We start from the raw sequence: 6,465 nt of genomic DNA, 5'->3' as shown, positions 1-6,465 counted from the left end.
GATGGAAAGATCACCCTAAACAACTCCCCTCTCTCCTTGGGCTTCACCGTCATGTTAGATGAGTATCATATGCCCCCTTCATTCTCCTGTGTGAGCAAGGCACAGGATACAGATTTAGTTCCTTCATCCTGACGTAACGCGCACAGCTCCTTTCAGTATTTTGGGGTCCTCCTGGCAGTCTCTCCATTTCACAGGGTAGGTGCCCCGAGTGGCCAGCAGTATTTTAGGAAACCCTTTACTATGGTGCACCGTATAGAAGTGCCTGCTCCCTTGCCGCTCTCTGCTGCCGACGGCTGGTGTGGCACAGCAATCACACGCTGGGCCAGGGTCATCCCTCGTGTCACTCCACCAAACGTCATCACAATTACACCACGGAGGAAACTAGCCGTTGCTCTTATCACCCTCCTCCCCCCACATGGATAAGTTGAAGACCCTCCCCCTCCATTACTGTTACAGTAGGCTGCTTTGGACATTGCTGCTGTTTAAGAAGCCCATGCTCATCGAATTGACAACTTTCCTTTCCGTGTGTTAGAGTGCATTTTTGTGGGACGGCTCTTGTTTCATTCCTTGCTCACATTTCCAATAATCTAGGGCCTGCTGGATCATTTCTCTGGCCTGTCTGCGGTTTGCAACACCCTCCATTTCAGTAAACCAAGGGAGCTGGCCCCCAAAGAAGCTCAGATCCAAACCAATTTGAATGGACTATTTCAGTTCAGATGCCAAGGAATGCTAGCTTGGATGCTTTACCAATGCCCAAGTCGCCAGCATAGTCGCAGAGTCGGTCACTGATGTTGCAACTCCATGGTCTAAAGGAAAGCAGTTGAGTTTGTCTGGCCTGGCTTATGCCCTGTCGCTAGTGTTTAGGGCTCAGACTCTTGTTTGGATTCTTTAATCCTCTCATCCCTGCATGTGGCTGAGTAGCCATAGGGCAAGGTCTGTGGTCTGCCGGTAGCAGCAGAGATGAGGACCGTGGTGGGGCCGATGGAGTGTCTAGGGGCAGGAGGACTAGTGCATGGCACCAGGGGATTGAAAAGCTTGTAAATAGTGAGAGGATGAGCAGGCTGGGGGGCGAGCAGCCCCACATGTCGTGGAGGAGCAGTGGCAGGGAAGGCAAGAAGAAGATCTCTCAGAGGCAAATGTTTGGGGTGAGGGCAAGGCAGCTCTGGCAGATGGGGCTGAATGCCAGTGTTTGGTGGGAGAGCTCAGATAGTACCATCTGTGGTATCGTATGTGGTGTGCAAACTGAGTGCTTACTATTTGCTCTATTATTTTACTAAGGCGTGAAGTTAAATGTATTACTAGCTGGTAATTGCCAGCACCACACTTCCTGTTCTTGAAGGCTTGGTGCCTTGGTTTTCTTCCACTTTCTGTGGTACCTCCTTGGTTCTTGATGACACACTTCTATTCTACACAGGCTTTTATATTGTGGTCATCACTGTAATGTCCCAGCGTCTTCCAGTAGTGCACCGTGACTACGCATCTGTCCCTTGTTGTTTGCTCTCTGATCCTCTCCCCAGAAGGAGAAGTGTAGATTTTGTGTGTGTGTGTTAAATATACCTGTTGCTCTGTTCTTTGGCTTATTAGAAAAAGCAAGGTCAAAGAAATGCGCTTTGCACTTGAAGCGGAAAGGGGTGAGATTTGGGATGGGCTTTAGTTGCTGGGGGAGTTCATTCCACAGTCTCAGATTGGCCCCGGAGAAAGGTCTGTCTGCCACCCAGATGAGCTTGATCTACACTGAAAGGTCAGGTCAACCCAACTATGTCTGGCAGGGGTGCGAAAAATCCACACCTATAAACTGTATAGTTAAGCCAACCTGGCGTAGATGGTGCTAGGTCAATGGAAGAATTCTTCTGGCGACTTCGCTTTCCCCCCTCTCAGAGATGGACTAATGCCAGCGATGGGAGAGCCCCTCCATCAGCATATGTAGTGTCTACACTGAAGCGATACAGCAGCGCAGCTGTAGCATTTCAAGTGGGTGACGAGCCCTTTCTCTTGCTGTTGAGAGTTCCTTTGGGCCAGAGGAGTGAACTTGTTGACCACAGCCTTTGTCCTGGAGCTTTAAATAGTCTTAGCTCAGCAATTCACTAGCTAATTCCTTTAGCATCCTTGGCAAAGCCTCACCAGCCAGCTGAGCTGTCAATCCATTTCCCAAGTCGTCTCTTACCGGCTCGGAGTCAGCAGCTCGGCTCTAGGCTCCTTGTTACTTTAATCATCCCTGCCTCTTCCAGTGATACTCGTGGACCCACACGTGATTTTTGATTTTCCTAGATGGCTTCTCTTGCTCCTTCTCTCCCTGGCACCACATTGTGTCTCACTGGTGTTGTAAACGCCTCCTCCTCTCACTGCCCCCTGTATTGCTCATTCGCACTGGCGCTGCTGTGGGAGCCGTGCCAGACGTTTCACTTACACCCCCGAGATAATTCTCCCACGAGATGACATTTCCAGACTGGGGGGCTTATTTCCCATGTTCCCTGTGTTGATGTTTAAGCCTGTGAGTACATGAACGTGACTTTTGGTTACTATTAATTAGCATGAGGTGGAGAGCAGCTATATCCTCCACCTTTGTGCTCAGCTGAGAAGAATATGCCAAATCCTAGGAGTGACATGGAAGATTTCCTTTAAAAGCCAGCCTAAAGACTCCATCTGCATGACTGGAGCTTGGCGAGGGCAAACGGATGCCAGAAACTAGTCCAATGGATGGTGAGTCCCAGAGCCTCTCCACAAAATCAGCGAGCAGCTGGTCTCCAGGAATCAGCTCTGGATCTCAGTGTAGGTCACCAACTTGCCAGGTCTCTTTCTAGACAGCGAATGCTATGCTTCCATTTTTTCCCCACTTATTCTGTTGGTTTATTACAGGGTCCACAGTAAACAAAATTCCCCAAAGTTCTTCAGGAGACCTGGAGACGGCTTGCCTTTCTTGTCACATCTCCTGTCCTGACATGTGGGGCCAGCTCAGCAGCCTATTCTCTTTACCTAGGTCACAGATGGCCAGCCCCGTGTTCGGCGTTATTAAGGCAACCGTCATTTGCTCAGCCGTCCTGCCTGAGTCGTCCAGTCCTGTCCTCCTCCAGAGTGTTTTCAGGCCAATCCCCCTTCAGAGTGCATCTGGCATTGTCAGATCTGCACCAATTGGTCCTGGGTCTTTTACATTTCACTCTTACCCCGCGCTGCCTGCCTGCTTCTCCACATCCACCCACGCCAGGTTCCCAACCTGCTGTGGCCACAACAGTACCCCGTGATGAGCCCCTCCATCTGGTCCCTCAGCACGGAAACCAGCCTGCCCTCCCGCAGAAGCAAGGAGATGCTGCCTCGCTCGGGTCAGATGGCGCTGAGTTCTCCAGGACACCTCTGATAGCTGGTTCATTCAAGCAATGTCCTTCCCCTTGCTAGACCCTGTCAAGCTTTACACTGGTGCAGGGCTGCTCTGGGGATTATTGGACTGCCACCTATTTCTGCAGGATATCTGCTTTCATTTTAACAAAAGGTGACAAAACCATTCCTCCTCTTTTAGTGGATAATTGCAGAAATGCCCCTACCCCCACATGGCACTGTCCGCGGACTGAAACATTAATTTTTCTATCTAGGCTACCCCATCACTGTAGTATCTGAGCACCTAGGAGAAGAGTGAACTACCCTCATTAAGTGTTGACTCTGAAACCTAGTGATAACCAGCAGCCATTTGCATTGCTAATTCTACCCTTCCTGCTGTCACACTGCTGAAAGTGGTGGAGCTGTTCTCCCCAGACTGAGTTCCCTGCCCTTTGGCCAGGAGAAAATTACATGGGGGGAGAAATGAACTACCATTAGGCTTTCCCATCTGCTTCACATGGCTGTAGGGAGAGCAGGAATTGCTGGTAGGCGGGGAATGAGGACTAGGAAACAATTCCATCCTAGCTCCTGTCAGTTCTAAACACTTGGTTATTCCTCTCACCTCTGGACTCTCTCGGGAACTCCCATCTCTGTCCTCCTGGTCATAGCCCAGCGAGGTCTGCCAAGACACTTGTGGATTACTTCCGCCCACCTTCGCAATGACTCACAACGCTCCATCAGTTCTTTACACCCATGCAGAGCCTCTAGACCTGGCACGTAGTGCTCTTGGTCCTCCTCGCAGCCCAGTCCCCTCCACTGTCACATCCTCAATCTCTGCCTTCTCAGGTAGCTTGGAGATAGCGTGGTGAACGGGGTCTGCTCTTCCCTCTGCGGTCAGAGTCATGGCCATCCTCACAGCACCTAGACCCATCAGATCTCCGTGGCCCATGTCGATCTGGGTACCAGCATTGGTCTGGTACAGAAACTGCGCTAGCTGCACTAGTTGACGATCTCCACCCAGTGATAGATGATGATCAAGTCGTCTGTGCTGGCACTGTTAGTTCCACTAACTGCATTTCTCGGCCTTGAGGCATTGTTGGCATGCCTGTAGGTATTCCTCTTCAGTGGCTTTGTTTTAATCTCATGGGGAGATCCCACAGGGGTGACCCCGGCGCTTTGTTCTCCTTCCCTAAGAGCATTTTCAGGAGGAGCTGTGCAGGGCTCCTCCTTGGTGTGGAAAAAGCCATAGCCCAAGAGATGATGCATGTCCAGCCAGAGGGGCACGGTGTCATGCACGCATGAAATATGGACATTTTGCAGCTGTTTGCTGCACCAAAGCAGTCAGGGAGAGGACTCGTATTACAGACCATCAGGAATCATTGTTTCTGGGACTCTATCACTTGTGATGACACAGAACCTGCCTGGAGAGTGAAACTGAGTATTCACGGCAAGTTTATTGACTTTAAAATTGCCTCAGGAGCTGATATTACAGTCATCTCAGAAAAGATTTCCAATCACCTTCAACCCCGCCCAGAACTCAGACTAGCCCTGGAGCTATTCTGAACTGCATGGGCCAGTCCATCACAGAAACAATTTACAAAGACAAAAGCTTTGCATTCAGAGTGCATTTGCTCAAAGGACCATGGACCAACAGCCCTCTCATCCGCTGCTTGGCAGCCATGATGGGCCAAGTGAGAAAGGTGGAAGACCTCGACAGAGGATTTGATGTTATTGGACTTTTGAGAGGAGATCCATTGAAGTCATTCTGAATGAAATATGCTTTTGACCATATTACTAGCAGCCCACGTTACCCACAAGCAAATGGAGAGGCTGAGGGAGCTGTACAGACAGCCAAGAAAATCCTACAGGAGGAAGATCCATTTCTTGCCCTTCTGAGTTACAGATCAACACCAAGAGCAGCCACTGGGCATAGTCCAGCACAACTCCTGATGGGAAGACAACTCAGATTCTTTTCTAATGTTGCAACAGTTGTTCTATCTCCAAAGTGGCCAAACAAACAGAAAGTAGCCAAGTCTGATACAAAATCTATAAGTGCTTATGAATACTTTTACAACAGCTGTCACTCAGAGAGCTGTCAGGTCTCGAACCTGGTGACTGTGTTCATGGAAGTCAAATTGGATGAAGAAATGGGATGGACAACTCCAGCCACCAAAGAAAAAATTCAGTACCCGGATCATATATGATCAAGACCAACAGTGGAGAGTTCAACAGAAACTGTCGACATCTACAGTTTGTTCCTTAGAAAGAACAATCAACCAAGCAAACTCTACGGAGGGCAGAGGCAGAACAAGACGACTCAAGGTTTCCAAACTGACTGCCACCAGCAACTGCTGGACAGCCAGATGACCAAACTGTTTTGCATTTGGGTGGTGTAATCAGAAAACCCAGTACGATTCAGAGACACCTAGCAGATGGATCCGTCCTGAACTTCAAAGACAGCACGACAGTGTCAATATTGTAAAAGGAAGGAATGTAGAACTTAAAGGGGAAGATGTAACGGAATGCTAAATTGCACGATACTGTTCAGTCACTAGTGACCCGGGGTGTAAAATACCTTATTTAAACAAACATCAGCCCTACCTGGAGGGTATTAAAGGATCCGATAATGAACACATCTGGTGTGACCAGTCCATAGCTGGTATTGCAGAACATGACAGCAGTACTCCACCTAATTGCCAACCACATCAAGCCGCTGGGTTTGATATTCATGACAAAGATTCAATAGAAATTTAGGATGAACCCATCAAGCTTATATGATCTAAGCCAAATTTGAATGCAGGTCTCCTCGGCAGGAAAGCATCATAGTAAGTAGCCTGTGTATTACGATCACGCTTGAAGCTGTGTTGCTTTTGATGCCCTTCGCTGTATACTCTTTACATTTTTTTCCCCTGCACTGTTGTGCTTTTGAAAGCAAATAACTCTCTGCAGTACTAGCCCTGGGTTTACTTTGATTTCAATCCCAAACCAGGGCCCCTTCCAAAGCCATTCACAAACCCGCCACTGACTGTGACAACTCAGCATAAATCCTGTGCTGTACAGTTAAGGCTGCCCCATCACATCCCCAATTCAACTTAGGCCATTTGTCAGTGGGCTAAATCAACCCTATTAAGGGTAATACCCTTCTATTAGGAGAGT

The sequence above is a fragment of the Emydura macquarii genome, unplaced genomic scaffold, assembly GCF_026122565.2.
Source record: "Emydura macquarii macquarii isolate MOO-44397 ecotype Brisbane River unplaced genomic scaffold, CSIRO-AGI_Emac_v2 contig_499, whole genome shotgun sequence".
Classification (NCBI taxonomy): domain Eukaryota; kingdom Metazoa; phylum Chordata; order Testudines; family Chelidae; genus Emydura; species Emydura macquarii.
The sequence above is the reverse complement of the archived record's forward strand: the minus strand, read 5'-3'. Positions refer to the sequence as shown.